General features: G+C 43.0%; 1 protein-coding gene across 1 annotated transcript in view; it reads right to left on the reverse strand.

Annotated features, from left to right (window-relative positions):
* Positions 1–1,086: 1,086 nt before the first annotated feature.
* LOC126561367 (SLIT-ROBO Rho GTPase-activating protein 1-like) overlaps positions 1,087–18,284 on the reverse strand; it is a 118,779-nt gene continuing 101,581 nt past the window's right edge. The window contains exon 14 of the mRNA XM_050217477.1: positions 1,087–1,097. The gene's annotated coding sequence lies outside the window, so the exon portion shown is untranslated. The remainder of the gene's footprint in view (positions 1,098–18,284) is intronic.

Consider the following 18,284-nt stretch of genomic DNA (forward strand, 5'->3'; position numbering starts at 1 on the left):
AATGGAAGCCTTCCCGCGTCTCGAGATATCGGCTCAAATCATCCACACTCCTTGGAAAGTAAACCGGAAGTCTTTACAGTGAGAGAAAACAATCGACGCAGTAATTCAACGTAACTTTTGGGTTTTTAGAGTGAAATATTTTCTCAAATAAAGGGAAAAAAGTTATTCCGGACTCGAAGGTGTTCGTTTCAGAACGATTTAACCAAAACCAAGAGCAGATTTATCTCTAACATCCTCTGCTGCCTACATTTGCATGCCTTTCTCGGCTGCAATCCAAAAAAAAAATCCCTTCTCTAATCGAGCCATCGAACCTCACTGTTCCTTCACTTCCGTTTTCGTGTTCTGCTCCATGTTCGTTTCTGTTCGTTCCGCGTGCAAAAGCGTTCCAATTTTTTGCATGCTCACGCTCGCTTGTGTGAGCGATTTCTCGCGCCTCTTGGCACCTTTGCCGAACGGAACCCCGCTTTTTAATCATTACTGCATTGTTCTCACTGCATCTGTACCACCAGGGTTCGGGCTGCGATTGCTCACACAAATCACATACGTCACGAGATTTTGGGCCTTTTTTCGGGTGATTTGCTGTGGAGGAGCACAACATTTCTTCCACACAACAGCAATGGTGCATCGTAGGCCACCCGAAGTCAATGTCGAACGGATTGTAAGGGCTTATGCGCTGCCCAACGTGGTTGACTTATGGTACACTACAGTATTACGGGCCGTTTTCGCTTCCGCGCAAAGGTCATAGAGGAAGGATCAACCACAGAACCACACCATAGCGCGCGGCCACATTTTCAAACTTCACTTTTCCTTTTACTTCAAACTGGTTTGTCGATCATTCAATCTTTCGCTACGCGCCTCGTACCGTCGCTGTTCGCGCTGGCGTACCTTTTGCGTAATCGTCTTCGTAACTTTGTTTCTTTTCCCTTTTTCCTTTGCTTTTTTGTTTTCGTTGCTTCTTTTCGACAAAACGTACAAAAAACACGCACACACACACGCACACGCACGCACAGTTACGCACTACTTTTGGTATCGTTTTGTTTTTCCTTCAATAAGTAAATCACCAGATAAACTTTGCTTGATCTACACTCGCTCCACTACTCTTGGTAGAAAGGTTGGTTGATCAAGGTAAAATCATTCGAACTAAAGAGCAAGCGACACACAGCGTTAACATTCAATCGTAGCTTCAGCCAAAACATGTGATGTTAGTAAAATCATATTCACATTCATTGTGCTGCAAACCAAAACACACCGAAGAAACACTCACCATTCAGGGGGATAACACTCGATTTGTTGCGCATCGACGGCGTTCTTTCCGAACGAGATCACTTACAAACGCGCACGATCATTAGCACCGACTGTGAGGATTTTTTTGTTTTGCCACAAAGCAACCACTTGCTGGAGGTATTTTACACGTGCAGGACGCACTCGGGGACGTGTCTTGCACAGGTTCAGTAGCATTTAAACGGCATACTTTTTCTGCTTGTTGGTCGGTTGGTTTGGACTGCCCAGCACATTTACAGACACAGATTTCGTTTGATGTAATCGATGCTTTCGCACTTTCGTTTGGGGCACCTTCTTCCTTTTCCCGCTCGTTTCCTTTTATTCTGCACACCTATTCCACCGAAAATTTTCAATTACAGTAACTAAGTAAGCACTTTTTTTTTTTTTGCACCACCATTACCTTCATTACCCGGCACGAAAAGGGCGGATTCGCGGTGTTTACGACACAGTGCGGGTCCACTGGAACACACACCCGGTGTGGACGGTGTAACGCGCACTGTTGGACATTGTTTTTCCTTTCTTTTGTTTTGCTTCACTTTACGCACTTGCAATAAAGCCTGATGTTTGTTAGAAAATATCGAGACGATTTCGCGCCAAAGATTGAAACGCTCTTCTCCTGCGAAGGCTATCCGGCGCGAGGAATAACAGCGCGATCGGAAAGCCGTGTGGTGGCGTCGCTCGCAAGGCTCTTAGAACGAAACTGCAGGACCAGCCCGGCGGATGCGATCGAACCGAATAGTTGCAGAGAGCTCGAGGCGGACGTTCGTCGCCTGCTGTTGTCGTTGTCGTTCCGGTGAAATATCGCGCGCGCGCACGCACTCCGTGTGAGGTGATCACGACTGGTTTCTCTCGACTGCTCTGAGTGCCTGCCCGAGCAAAAAAGCAGCCCAGCTTAGCGCACACTGTAGCATCCCCGCTTCCTGGCAAAAGAGCGCTGTTAAGAAAAGGTGCGCTCTCTCGAGAGAGAGTTCATTCGCTCACTCAGCGCTCATTCGTTCTCTCGTTCTGTACTGCATTTAAGCGGAGAAATGTGCTAAAGACGATTGTAGACGAATACCTTTTCCTCTAATTTTACTGCACATTTACGGCTTGAACCACTCACAAAGAGGAACGATTATTAGGCATTTTCACCTTTATTTGCTGTAAGATGAAGTGTTTTTTAAGCTTGTTTAGTTGACTAATCGTTTTAAAATTCATTAACTCTGCACGAATAATTCGTACGTGTTTAAATGGGTGTAAATTGTCACTGTAAATTACAAAATTTATAACTCCAACACTAGTTTTCAAAGTTTCGAATTTCAAACCACTTTGCACGTTTCCGCGGTCTCTCAGCAGCAAACATTTTGTGCGGAACAAACAGCACACAAACACAGCGAAAGAGAGCACGCGAGTGCCTGACACCGACAGAGAGTGAGAGTGAAATATGCAAAAGCGAGCAAACGCACGTCAAGTGAAAAAGCTCGCGCGCACGGGAAAGAAAGAGACAAAGAAGCTTCTGCAGTGTCCGTTTCACTTTTTCGTAAGATCGCTTGGTAAGTGAAAGGGAGATGTGAAACGAATTGCTGTGCGTTTGCTGGTAGATTCGCAGCTTTGCTCGGGCGAACATAATAGGCGAATGTTTGACGAAAATTGTATGCACGGCGGGGCGAAAGATCTTTTCCACATCACGTGTACAACGCACCCGTACGTTGGAATTTGGGGAAAAAAGCAAACATTCGCTAAGAAATTGTACTAGAATGTATAAACGGTTAGAATTATTCATAAATTTGCCGGCCAGGCGGGCCAAAAGTGGGCCGTATTTTAGTGGGTAAAGTTTTAGGGGTCGAAAAACACAGTAGCCCGTCATTAAGTCATTAAACACGCTCAACAATAACTGGAACAGAATCAACGAGGATAAATCTATAAAGACAATTCATTGCACAGCCTTTGAAGCTTTTGTTGAAAATGTTGCAAATCATTCTCACGGTTAAACGGAGTCACCATTAGCGCCCCGATATCGTCTAAAGCATCAACCTTCAGCAGGGAAATGGGAAATTTAAACAAAGGATTTCGCGGCTGTCAGACGAAGGTTGGGGGATGAATTTAACTATTTGGCAAATTCCTATTTTTGTGCTTTCTATAGTTCTTAGGTTTCATATATTTATGCACCACCTTTCTCTGCGTGCCATGCCAAGGTACACTAGAATGTCTCAAGACGGTAACATTCGTGACGCACAACGACAAGCGACCAAGCGATAAGCGAGAGCGAACTTGTGAACAGAAACAGTCAGTTGACAGTCAACACGTGGAGCTAGAAGCAGTAGCAGCACCAATAACAGCCATAACGAGCGTAATAAAATGGTGGGTTCCGAAAGAAAAGCGAAAGGAAAACCAACAGCAAGCAAGCAACGAAACCAGCTCAAAGGAAAAGCCACACCGTTAGGCAATGGACCGGATTAGGAAAGAAGGTCCATTGTGCAACACAGTGGAGGGAGGAGGGTGAGCAATACGTTTCATTGTTTTAGTCGTTCACAGCCGTTAGTAAAGGAGCGTAGAAAAGAAACACACAGAGAGAAATGGAGAGGAAATTACCTAATCGAATCTCACGCCTACCACCATCGCCGGTCTGGGCCACGATAATTTCCCTCGTTCCACGGTTTTGGCTCCCCTTCGGTTTGATGCTTGCAATCGATAAGAAAGACGCGTTTGCTTTGTTCAATAAATAGCTCGTTTTGCTCTGGTTTTTTTTTAGAGTTTTTTTTAATTCTTTCAAACTGGGTGAAAAAGTAATAAAAATATTTGGAATAGGGTCTGAGTATTGTGATGAGTATTGGTACGCAAATTTGAAGCTTCCATTGGCACAAGAACCATTAAAATATGCGGGCTGAAAACTCATTTAATCAGTTTTTTTATCTCTTCTAATTATTACAGGGTTTCTGAGTAGAACTAGACAAGTGCGAGGCATTTCTAGACAACGCTCAAGATGAACTGGACACCGGGTAGGTTGAACTGGACCATCGTCGCCCTTTCTCGACAGTGTTCAAGTTGAACTGGACAAACGCTAGGTTGAAGTGGACAATCGTCAAGTAGAACTGGACAGTCATATTTGAAATGTTTGGTGAAACAGTTGAAAGCGTTTCGGAAACGGTTGGCAAATATTTTAAAAGTAACCGTTGAAATACACATTTTTTGTAATTTACATGCATAACATGCATTCAATAATAACATTAATATAGTTTGTACTTTGAACATGTTTGAAAGCGGTAAAACAAATTTATATGAATTTTTGTACGTCTGATTTTATATTTTTGATTCAGTAAAATAACCATGACGACAGCTACAAGAACCCGATTCAGTGATTATAAACAGCAACGTCTTCTGTCATCTTCGGTCAAAAGATAAAATTTTGAACAGGTATTGCAAATATTTTATTTTTACCTTTTTTCACTTTTTTATTTTTTATTTTTTCACTTTTTTAAATAAAACCATGCATTCTAATTGTAATTATATTCAGAGTGAAAGTATACGTACGTTTTGGGAATTATTTATAATTGGAAATTAGAAAAAATTGTATTCCTTTATTGCATTTTTTTTATTTGAAAATTCGCCAAGCGTTTCCGAAACGCTTCAAACCGTTTCTCCAACCATTTCATATATGGTTGGTCCAGTTCTGCTTGACGATTGTCCACTTCAACCTACCCGTTGTCCAGTTCATCTTGGGCGTTGTCTAGAAATGCCTCGCACTTGTCTAGTTCTACTCAGAAACCCTGTAATTCGTCTAATTTGAAAGACTAAAAAGCACTACGAAGGACAAATGAACTTATGTTCTTGTAGACCATAATACGAAGGAATAACTTAATAATCCTATTTCAATCAACAGGCAGAGTAAGAGCGTTGGTTTTTGAATGCAACGCTTTAGAACTCTGTTCCGTTCTACCTGTGCGATAAGGATATGGTTTCCCACCGTCAATCAATTTTCACCGACCGTACACTGAATGATAAATTGAGCCATCATCCTTTGCAGGCTGGCGGCTGCAAAGACTTTCTCCTTTATTCACTTGTTGCTCCCATTTCGGGAAAAAGGACATCAATCATTAATCAAGCATATGATCCTGGTCAAATAAAAGACACGAACCGACCATTTCTACCATCGATGGTGAATGTTTCGTTGTGTGTAATGCAGGAACACACTTCAAAAGACCTTTTGTTTTGTTTGGAATATTATACTAAACTCCTCGTGCTTCAAATGGTTCGTCAAGTACGTTAAATCTCAACGAACTTTTTGTAACTTTCTGTCGAGCGCCAACGCTCCGAATTCCACATGAGTGCGGGACAGATCGTTTCGCTAAACTGCTCAAACAAAATGTGCGAGTGTTTCATCTCTTTCCTACTCGACGAGTCTAGCGACGATCGACGAACAAAAGCACCACCACTACTACCACCGTCCCACCTGTTTGTGGGACGCTGAAACATCGCTGGGGAAGGAAGACTACGCAGCCCCAACAGTGTGTTTCGGCCACAGTGTGGTCACATGTGTGTAACGTGTGTTACAGAATTTCTCTTTCTACCATTTCAAGGTCACGACGTATTATGTAGTACGGCGGCGTGTGGAGCACGGCAAAGTGTAGCAATGGTGTGCACTTCCGCGGCTTAGTAGTATGGCTTTCTGCGAGTTGATTTAACACGCACACAGTTGCACACTAGTGTGGCGACGAAATTGTACTTTAGCTATAGATCATCTACGGCATGCGATTAATTACTAATCACAGCTACTAAGTAAAGCACCGTTCAGTGGTTTGGTCTTTCGGGCACCGATTTTTCACACGACAAAACCGCCCTCAAATCCCGCTCAAAGCGTTCCCCTTTAAGACAAGGACTGTACCTGATCGTTGAGCCAAAGATTCTCACACTCTATGGCGAATTCATGATTACGTTTTTTGCATTTCTTTCCTTTTTATCACTTTCCTTCATCTGTAAGTTGCTAATACTTTGCGCTACCGGTAGCCAGCGATCTTTCAATCCATTTCGAATGTAAAAGCAATTCGCTCGACAACCGGGCCTGGAACTGCTCTTATTCTACGTGCATTTTATTTCTTTTTATTTGTGTCTTCGCTGTATCTTTATTCATTTGTCTTCCCTTCTTCTTGTTTGCTAGCGATTTCGTTAATCGTTTCCTTTCTTCTTTGTGCAACACCTTCAAGCGTCTCATGGTGCAATGCCTTTCAGTTGCATTCTTCCATGTCTACGGTGGTGCTGGTGGTGCACCTTCCTTCACAGTTAGAGCACACAAAAAAAAGGTTTTATAGTTTGTTTGGGCGTCCTGTTTCGCTTTTTTTTCGCAATTGAGTTAGTTCGTTTTTTTTTGTGTGTAAGTTGCAACTCACAGTTGGATAAGGAAGAAAATCTTTTTTTGTTGTTGTTGATTGTGGCCTTGAAATGTTGGATGTATTTTTGGCCCATTCTATAAATTTTTTTTTTATTTTAGAACGCGCAACAATGGTTAGCGCTTCAACGCCATTCGAACAAAGCTGCTGGTGTCGTTTTAGTATTTAGAAATTGATCTGCAGCAAATGTATCACGCTAAGTCCTTCAATCTTCAAGCTGTACTATGATTACAATTTTCAAATAATATCCTTACTCACAACTTCCCTTGAACTCTTGTCCTTTTAGGCTGTATGTGTGTGTGTGTGTGTGTGTGTGTGTGTGTGTGTGAGCGATCGTGCCCTACATGCACAAGTCGAATGTAGGGCATGAACTTGTCGATGCACTTGCTGGCTCGAGCTGGCTTTTAATTAATGAAGACAATCATGCGTCGCAGTTCAACCATTAATCCTTGATTCCCACATTGGCAGGCCGGTTGGCCATCTGCTAAGGTCAAAAACAAATCAGTAATCGAAACAACGGCGCAACTGCTGCTGCCAAAAATAAACTTCACAACGTAGAAAAGAAAAAAACGGGAGAAACAGAAACACACACAACGCACGCACAACATAACTCTCACGCTCATTTGCCCCTACCCGTTGCGCCGTGAAGGCTTCAGGGCAAAGTCAGGTAAACACACAATCACACTGCCGATTCTTTTCCATTGAAAAGGAAGGGAGATCCACCGATGTGACGTTGATGAAAAGAAGGAAACACTTCTCATGCAAGGGGTCTCCCCAATGCCCCCCCCCCCCCCCTCAAATGCGAACGAATGCGAGCGTGCTCGCGAGACACACTTCACGTAGGGAGTTAGGATGGAAAGGGGGAGAACCACATTGGTAAGAGCGAAAAGCTCTGGGCCGTGAGCCGTGAGCCGGAGGCCAGGAGGAACCGTGAGAAAGAGTAGGAGCAGCAGAGGACGGACCTGGGCGAGAAAAAAGCGAAAGGAAACGACGTCCGCGGTGTTGCTTTCGGTGCTGCTGCTGCTGCTGCCGCTGCACATACAGCAAAATCGTCAAGGTCAATTAATTAGAATGTTGTGTATAATGAGTAGAAGGTTGAGGAAGATTGAAGAAGGAACAGATTGTATTAGGAGATTGTGTGGAGATCGCGAAAGAGTCGGTGTGAGAAGACGTCGTCGTGCGTCGTGATGAGCGGGTCTCGCGGTCAGTGAAGAATAGAGCGTTGCCTTCGACGGTGATGCTGAATGGGTTATGCATGATGAAGAAGGGCATCGGGACCAACCGACAGTCGACAGTCGAATATATCCCATACGTGCGGGATGCAGCCGTAGAAAGGATCTCCTGCTATGATGTGGTCGGGCGCAGTTGTGCGGCGAATGGTAACGATCGTCTACGTCTACTATTGGTTGGCATACGAGAATGCTTTGCAGGAGAGTCCTATAAGCAACACCACTCTTGGAACCATTCCAAAAACGCTTTCCCACTCCACCAACTTTGCCGCGGCTCGGTGCAAAAACGATTTGCCCAAATTTGTGCTAATCACCTTCAACCGATGCAATGACAGCGGTTGCGTGCTTTCGCATTTCGGGAAGGAATACTTTTTTTGTTGTCGAATTGACATTGAAATGATTTTCAGTGCAAGGCACGGCCTGCAGCGTCCGATTGGTAGTTTAGCTACACAACCACATCGCAAGCTGACTAACCGTATGGATAGCGACACGTACCGAGGGCCGCCACAGCCGAGTCGCGCACACTTTTGTTTAAACAGGCGCAGCAACAGCAGCAGCAGCAATGGCGGCGGTGGAGGTTGTTCAGTCAAATTTTTTCGGCTAGATTCTTCTTTATTTTTTCGTTTGTTCAGTGTTCATCCCATGCCCTCTGTGCTCCGAACATACACAAGTTTACAAGTTCAAGAACAACTGTAGAAACGGTTTAACAGAAGGTTTTGTTCGACTGCACACAAAAAAAAAAAGTGATCATTTCGTTGGACGGCTGCATGTGATAGAAAGAACCCTCCCACTGCGGAAAATCAAGTCACTGCTAGTACATTTTGGTAGAGGTCGTTGGATTAAAAAAAAAAACGTACACACACACACGCACCTACACCGTTTGCGAAACGGTCCAACGCGCTCATTCCGGCAGTTGAACAGAGTAGAGAATAAGGTCAAACCCCAGGAACAGTCAAACAATGGAGAGATGTTGCAGTGCAGCCAGTAATGTGGTTTCAGTTTTGATACATTTAGCACGATCGAGTGTCGATCTCGTAGTGCAGCGAACGGGTTCCTCTGTAAACGCCTCATTGAAGTCTTTTGATTGTCTTAAGCTTTCCGGCGTAAATATCGCTCCCGTTCCCGAAAAATACAAAATTAATCAACCAATCCATCACAGATAAAGCTTTCTGCGCTAATTCTTCCTCTAAGCTATGAGCAAATGTCAAAGCAGGTTAAAGCACACGGAAGGAAAAAGGAAGAAAAACGAGCGTCATCTTTCGGTAGCAGAAGGAAGAACCTTCACTCGTCTTGCGCATTGTTAAGTTTCACGAAAACTGCAGCCAGTGGTTATTAATTTCCACGGTTCCACGTTTGTCCCTGAACAATTTCCACGGGCTTACGCCATTACCGAGCGAATGTTTCCGGTTTCCGACGAGGGGGGGCTTCAGAAATGGTGGAGCTTCAAAGAGCTTTATGAGCGTTGAAGGCTGCAGCTCAACATTATTCCGTGCCATCATCACTCGATCAGTTTCTTCGAAGAAGAAACAAAAAACTGCGTGAAGTGAAGGAGACCAATCCAATAGAGCACCCACACAAACGCGCTTCAATTGCATGTAACTTCATTGATCGCACTGTTTCTTCAATTAATGCTCATTAATGCTGCACAGGCTGCACAAATTGGTCTGATTTTTAATGGACCAAGCGAAAATCAAGCGTCGGAGGTATCGAGAACGAAGAAAATTGTATGATTAAGCTCAAGGATCAGTCAAGCATGTGCGGTGCCAAAAATTGCATCCTTTTTTCGTACAAGACTTTTACGGGCTTTCTTGCAGGAAAAGAAACACTAACATAGAAAAAAAAAATCTAATTTTAATTCATTGCATAGCGCTGACGAAGCACGATCAAGCCGAAGCTGCTGAGTCACGCTACGCCAGGAAGAAATTAAATTTCTCTTCTCTGTGCGGGCATTAGAACCTTTCACCTTTCACGCTTTGAATCTTCGGAAGGGTAAAGAACCAGAACCGTTTCGATTCGAAAAATAACCTCGAGCTGCTGATGAGTAGGCATTATTGGGCGAAACCTTCCGGAAAAGTATCAGGAAATGGTATGGCGTGCATGCAGCATGTGTTGCTCGTACACAAACCATTCCGAAATTGTCGGCTGCAGCAACAAAGTATTGTTGGCACCTTCCAATGCACCTTGCTTACAATCCAAACGCACTTTTACCCTGGTACCAAAGGGAACCGAGTTCAATTTCACCCCGCATTAAACATTATGAAGCGATAGGTTGCATTTTTGAATGCCTCTTCTGTTCGCCATTCCAGTAGGATTGATCTAAAAAAAAAAAAAAAAAAAAAAACACCGAACCGAAGCAGCAGCGGAGCACGATGAGCGGTGATGAATGTGAGCATTTCGGGAAACGGGTGCTGCGTGATGGATTGTGGCATGTTGGGACGTACATATGTGTGGTATTTGTATAAGTGTACGTTAAAAGGGAGCAACCGCCGACGGGCGGGATGAGGATCGGGAATAGGAGGAAAGCGAGACACCTTTTTTCAATGATCTCTTCACCTTCACCAACGCGCGGCTGCGAAGAAGTCAAAGTCAAAGATCAACCAAGGCAATGGACAAAAGCGTTGTCCTTCAGCGTTCTAAGCACCGTCGATGGCACCGGAGATGATGGCAGGTTTCTGTCCGTCTGTCTGTCTCTGATGGACGGTATCGCATCTCTACTTCCTCGATTCGAGGCCCGTAAATGTGTGATCATTTTCGGCAATCATGTGAATGTACAACTGCTCGGTGACCCTTAAACTTTACGATGAGCTTTAGGAGAAACATTGCAAGCGTAATGCATAATATTGGGACTTGGGACGAAGTCGGAATCAAATCCCATCCGTAACGTTGTATTAACGTAGTGAAGACTTAATTTCAAACTACAGGTCGTTACAAAGTCAAGAAGAAGATGTTCCCAAATGTTTATTTCCGGATAGGTTTATCAATTTCTTTAGTTAATTAATAAAGCATGAGAAGATGATACTTCGGATGCTTGTTAAAAACATCTTCGATTGCCGTGCCAAGATCCTGCTTCCTGATCTTCCACAGTCTACGAAACAATAATTCACAACCGTTCGATCGGACGAAAAGGCTTTGAATGACGACTTGCATGTGTGATGACCCCCGAGGGCAGATCGTAAACAAGAAGATAGATCGGGTTTGGTGTGCAAGAAAACATCACAAAATGTTTACGTGTCTTATTTTTTTAGCGGCAAAGGCCACTCTCGATTTCGATCAAAACTTAACTTTTGATAAAAAACAAACATGAAAAATGAAGCAAAACAAAGCAATATGAAAAGCTCCATAACGATCGTGTTTCTTCGGTCTGTATGGTGAGCTTCAGAGATATATAATGGTCCAATGCATCAGCATATATCAAACCCTGTGTACGTACAAACCAGACAAAAAAAAAAAAGAAGATGACATCAATAATACTAAAATATCCTGATCTTGATCGATTATGATGCAAGTATTACACGATGCGAGTGTTTAGAGAGACAGGAAAGAGAGAAGAGAAAAGTCAATCTCCACCGTAACTATGGATTGCCCTTGATTTTGCACAATAATGATCGGAACATCATTCAGGCATGTGCACCAGGCGGACCAGTCTGAAAAATAAAAGCCAATGAAAGAAAATACATTTCAACCCCTAATTTATCAACATTTAGGCCACTTGACCCGGACCTGCAGCCTGTCACTACACAGTTCCTACGCTGCATCGGAAGACCCGCACGGTAAGACTAATGGGGCGCCATTCATCACCGAAAACGATTCGTTCGATCGATCGAACTCATCACATACGTTCGCACACAAACCCGCTCGATGTACCTGATCCTTGAGAATTGACAAATGCTTTCATGCCACGCTAATTTTGGCTCAACTTTTGTGGGAATCGTTATGGGAAACTAATGTATTGTGACAACTAGGATTCTTCAAAACATTCGAAGAAGTAATTCGAAAGCTTTGTGTATTCGCTTTTATGGCTACGTAACAACGGTACGATTATTGGTGGACTTTTTGTTAAAACACTCAGTATTGTAGTTGGTTGGCAAATGTTGTTTGCTATGCAGACGTATGGCAGCATCCGAAGATGGAATTTCCAGTAGATAAACGACGTGCAGTAGCTAGATCAGTGTGAGCTTGTAATGTAATGTCATCTCGTTGTTCCAATGCCGTGATTTGGCCCATTTAAGGACAGTATCAAACGAGCTTTACTTCTCATTAAAAACCCCATAGGTAGCAAGTAGCTGCACCTGTGCTGCTGCTGCACCATCGTATGCAGCCAAGTGCATATTCGGCCTGTGGACTGATGGTACAAAGTCAATGTCACGATATAGGGAAAATGGAGACAATGGCAAAGCAAAGCAAAGCAAAGCAAACAAACCCTGGCTAGCAGGGTGGAAAAAGGAAACAAGTGCTCATAAAAACACATCATCCTCCGATTGCACTAGCAATTAATCATTTAATTAATTGTACAACTCATAAAACTGTACTTGAAACATGGCAATACGCGTTGGCAAGTGAGCGAAGCTAGATCGTAGCCCCTATCCGCTTTTAGCCTTCCGGATCGTTGTCCTCCGATGTAAAGGACTAGAGAAGTATCACAGCAACAGCAAACTACATTCTTGAGTCAGCTGATGATCATCATCAGGAATCTGATGCTGTCACCTTGTTTGCGACATTGAATGATGTGTTGGTGCGCTAACGACTCGTATTTCATTTGTTTTAAATGCTCTATTTTGTGCCGTAGTTTTGTGCTGAGATGTGTTGTTGTACTGTTGCTGCTACTGCTGTATTGTTTTGCCTCTTACAATAATCCGATACCTTCTTTATCTTTTGGTTGTACTTAAGCAAGCGACAAAATCGTGTCATAATTTATTAATGCTGGGTTAATCAGTAAAGCAATCAAGAACGTAATTTTTGAAACCCGTGTGGGGTGATTCGAACACTTCTAACCATTACGAATTCCTTGAACCTAATATTCTAAACCAAATAATGCAACTAATTTGTATTTTTAGTTTTATTTTGGAGTCTCGATCGTTCGGAATGTAAAAACATTCCGAACGATCGAGATCGAGAGTATAATTTTTGATATTTTAGGTCTGACAACAAACGCAAGAATCTTTCGGCTTTGATGTGTCTTTGAGGACTGTATTCGAGCTTTTCAGGAAATGTGTGGATGCGTTTTAAAGCACGAGACCCCTAAGCATCTGCTAAGTTTGCGCCACAAGCTCTCCAATGAGCAGCGAAGACTCGTTAGACTTCGGTGGAGCTGTCATGCGAATGACACCAGACGATCGAACATAGAACAGTCTTTTGGGCCATAGCCATGGATCGCTGTGGTGTGCTGTGAAATTGTGACTTATCCGTACACTTTTACATCTATAAGAAGGCTTGAGACAATGCAGTAAAAGTTCGCACGATACGCCATCATAAAGCTAGATTGGGCAGACAAATCCTTTCTACCTACTGCTTTGCAATCAATGTTCTCTTCTTCTGGGACTAGAAACATTAGAAGTCAGGTGCAGCAGAGCACAGATTATCCTTACAGCAGGACTTTTACTAGATAATGCATCCCTAATCTGTAGGATTTCGTTTGCAGTCTCGCGATCAGTATCTAGACACTGAAAAATGTTGCACGAAGCTCGCACTAACACTGTGTACGGTACTTACGCCCAGCTTAAAGCCATTATTAGGCGATTCAATCAATGTTCGTGTCAGTTCGATTTTACTACCTTTATGTCCCAATTTCTGTTGGTCCGATTCAAAATTTCATGGATTGCTTTCGTTGCTATTGTATTGGGGGTGGCTTGCAAGGGCTCTCCCCCAAGCGCCTTTCTCGTCGGAGGACCTACGCATCCTAGCTGATTAAAGTCCCGTAGGATGCCAGGACAGAAGAACAAACAACCGCCCCTAACATGGAGAACAGACGCTGGCCATCCCCACCCCTGCTCAATTTAGCCATATAACCCATCCTCCCAAGGGGTTGGGTTTCCCCGTGTACCCAAGCTCTGTCTCTGTACGCCGTGGACGTATTGAGTCGGAGTAAGGAATGGAGATCCTACATTAACCTTGAAGAGGTGTCGGACCATACCCGTATATGGTATAGAATAGGACAAGCATAGTCTTGGACTATGCTGACGGAGGACGCCAATGCACTCGCCATTTTCGAACGGTGGGTGCTCAGGACTATCTTTGGCGGTGTGTGCGAGCAGGGCGTGTGGCGAAGGAGAATGCACCACGAGCTAGCTGAACGGTTTGGTGGTGCTGATATAGTGATGAGGATACTGCCGACCTCATGCCACATCAAGAAGGACCCGTTCGGCACAAGGCATAGAGGAGCAAAACGATCTTGTTGGCTGGATCAAGTGAAGTCTAACCTGTCGGAGATCGGATGCAACCGTGGATAGAGGACTGCAGCCCTATACCGAGTTTCCTGAAAACTGATTGGAGACCTGGTCATGTCGACGCGACGTGCTCAATCATGAGCAGACCAAGAAGAAGATATCCTAATTTAAAAGTTCTCTGCGTTTATGGTAAGTCCAACCGTTTGTTTCCTCGTTAAGCCGCTCTCAGTGGAAAAAAAATTAACAAACAAACATTTTAATGTGCATGAAAGTAAAAAATTTTATAATTTCAAAAGTATAAATAATGCATTTTAAAATGCTTTTCTTGCTCTTTGGCTTTGGCTGATGATAAAAGCTCCAAGATGTATTAGGACCTACATTACTGGTTTCCTTGACTTAGTTTACTCGAGGCTTGTTAGTCAGTCCTGCCAATAGCCAATACACGATCCAAATGGAATTCGATAACGGGCCCTGTCGTTTGCAAAGGCACCTCAACCACATCTGCCACAACAACATTTCATTATAGATTTTTTCTATTACGGTCTCCACACGTCAGGACTAGGCTTCTTGTCCCATGCTGACCGTTTCCCCATCAAGTAAGCCAAGTAAGTCATGCGATGGCTGGCGTGACCTATTAGTTTTGTTAAGCCAAGAAGAAGGAAAATCAATAGTTGGATTGATATAATTTATAACACATAAAGTTATCATCAAAGCATAAGAATGTGAGTCAAAAAAGAAATTGGTAAATAAATGCAATTTCTAATTACTTAAACATATATTTAAGGTTTCCCAATATAGAGGTAGCGTTCGAAACCGGGCAACATCTTTAGAAGCATCGATGCATCTCCGTCCACAAGATTCTGACCATTCTGAATGCAGTCACCATTGCACAAAGGGTTGCGATCGGTCGACGACGATCGACGCAAGGTCCACCCAAAGCTCTCGCCAGCCAGAATGTTCAAAGCACACGCTTCAACGTCGCACGGTGGTGACGATGAATATTGGAGTTACGCCAAGATGAATGTTGCCCCAAAAGCCCCATGTGCATGTGGAGAATTTGACAAACCAATGTTAGCAACAACAAAAAAGCACCATATGTGCGTGCGTGTGTGTGTGTGTGTGTATGTCCAAGATGCGAAACAGAGACGCGAATAGGAAGAGCGAGGAGGAACCCAACTTACGGAAAAAAAGAGGGGCACGGGCACTTTGCGGCGAAGATAGTAAAGCATTGAGAAAATCAAACGCAATAGATTATGAGCGGTGAACGGATGAGGGCGCGAATGCCGAAGGGTAGGACAGTATGGCCCGTAGAAGTGGGGGGGGGGGCTGCTTTCGGTGCTGGGGATGCAGGCGTGGGGGTAAAAGGGGGTGTAGGCATTCGCGCACACTGTCGTTAGCTTTAACCTTGAAACTTCCAACCATCCCCGACCGCGAGTGAGAGCTCAGCCGAGCCGAGCGAGAGTATGGCGGCAGTACGCTCCATCACCGTGCGCCCGTTTTGGTCAGATCGCCGAAATCGCTTCCTAAACTTTTGACCGAACCAGCAACCAGCCCGCGCGAAGAGAGTCACTTTCGCATTGTTCATTTTGCGTGGCGATGTTTGATGAGGTTTTTTTTGTTGTTGTTGCTGTTGTTGTTGCTTCTGCTGTGTTTACTCTATGGCACGATCGCGGTGGATGTGTTTGTGTGTGTGTGTGTTTTTTTTTGTTTGTTGTTTTGTTTTGTTTCGTTGCGGTCTCGCACCGGGTAAGTCTCATGTCGGTTGTAATGTTTCCTTCACCATTTACGCGTTTTCCTATTACCGTCTTCTTTACACCTATACACCCCAACGGGCAACCGACGGGGCTCTGCATTGAGCAATAGAAATAGGTGGGAAAGCACGGGCGGAAGTGAGAACGCTCTTTTCGCTCGGATTGTCCTTGACGGTTCGACTTGGGAGAAAAATTAATGCTACCACAGACCAGACCAGACCTTGTTCGCTACAATTGCAACAATTTAGGATATTGGTTTCGTGTTGAGTGTTGGATTCTTAGATTTTTGTTGCGAAATGATTGATTAGTATGCGAAAAAAAACAACTAATTATTCGATTTTGTTGTATTTGTATGTACAAAGGACATATGTTTAAAACATTTGGCATTGTTCGTAGTTTTGTCAATTATTTTTATCCATTTAAATTGTCTATATTTGCCTAAAGTTCTTACAAATGTCCTTCAAGGAAATGGACCGAAATTTTTAAAAGTTGTTCATGTCAACTGGCAATTTGCTTCATTTTTGTTTAACTAATTTAACTGTGTCCTAAGTAGTCAATTGTTAAAATTTATTATTTTTGTCTCTTTTTTTCCTATTCTTTTTTCTTAGTATAGTCATGTCTCTCAACCATTGAAACTGTTTCAATGATCGATCTTCAATAATTTGGTTTATTGGGCAAAATGTTTTCATATCAAATAAAACACAACAATGCGTACTCTTTTTGTATTATTTTTTTCTGTGTGTGTTTTCTTAGCGTGAAACCGATGTTTTAAAATAGAACAAGATCATCTAATTTTCTATTTCTTTTAATACTTACACAATGATTCGGTAAATTAAAAAGTAAAATAAATTATCGAAAAATATTTTAAATGTTGCTGATTTGGTTTTCCCATAGTACGGAATGGTTGCATTTAAATATGAGAAACAAAAGCAGTTGTTTTACAAACGGATAATAAGATGTTTTAAATTTTTCGTCCTTCACTGCAAATTGTGTGGAGAACAAAAAGTTAGAAAAATTAAAGGTTTATTTTATAGACTTGTCTTCATTAACTTAATTAATTTACAAGTTTATTTACTTATCACATTCTGTTTGTTGGCACAATTTTCCAATATTACAAATTATTTGACATCTTTTCCGTTCTGTATGGAAATCATTTTTTGATGGAGTCCCTTGGTGTTTCTTAAGACGCTCGATTTAAATACTGCTCGAAGCAAACGATTCACTGCTGGCGTTTGTACGAGTAGCTAATATAAATTAAATGAACTTTTTTGAATTTTGTATAATATGTTTTGCATGAACCAAAGCAAATAATGGCACCACGAAACAGAAGTGCACTAAACCAATTTCGCACATTCTAATGGCGAAATAAAAAGGTTGCTTTTTTTCGGAGACTGCCTGAAATGTGTGCCTCTTGTGCGATACAACTTTTTGCCACGCGTTGTAATTCTCCCCAACATTAGGCAGGAAGCGAAAATGCCGCCTACGTTAAAGTTCACACACGGTTGCGAAAGTACAGCTGGACGAACTTACGGCTCGGTTGGTGGTGGCGGCGGCGACGACTAGAGCACCAAGCGCGAATTGCAGATTCGCAAAATGAGCAAAAAATCAAAACCCATGCACATACTCCACCGAAGCGAACATACCAACTGAACTTACCTCAAAGTCAAAAGAATGGACATAAGCATGAACCGAACTGAGAGAAGAAGAAAAAGCAAAAAAGCACAAAACCAGTAAAATAAAAGCAAAATGTCTAGCGCATGGAATCAACGGTCTAATGACTATTCAATTATCCAGCGGTAAACCGTTTTTTTGGTTTATGTGTGTGTGTGTGTGTATGTTTATGGGCAGTTGGAAAAAAAGCATCACCACGCAAAATATGCGGCTTAACACGACAGCCACCGAGATTTGAGTGTGTCCGCGATGCTGCTGTGTTGCTGTGTTATGTGCAGATCGACTCGTTGCACCGTCGTTGCGCTGTTGCGTTACAGAACACAAAAGCCAGTACAAAACCAAACAAAAAAAAGGATTGATGGATTATTTCTTAGGGAGTTTTGGGTTTGTGTGTGTGTGTGTGTGTGTGTGTACATTTGCAGAAGAGTTCCTGCAAGCGAAACACACCGATCTCGATCTTCGTTTAATCGATTCGCATCCTTTTTTTTTCTCACCCACCGAGGCGCGACGATGCTTTTTGAAAGTCATGACATAAGAATCATGCAATGCAAAATGGACGTGCTCAGATGATGATCACGCTGGATGGATAGAGCAAAAAACCCCTTA

The sequence above is a fragment of the Anopheles maculipalpis genome, chromosome 3RL (genome assembly GCF_943734695.1).
Source record: "Anopheles maculipalpis chromosome 3RL, idAnoMacuDA_375_x, whole genome shotgun sequence".
Taxonomy (NCBI): Eukaryota; Metazoa; Arthropoda; class Insecta; order Diptera; family Culicidae; genus Anopheles; species Anopheles maculipalpis.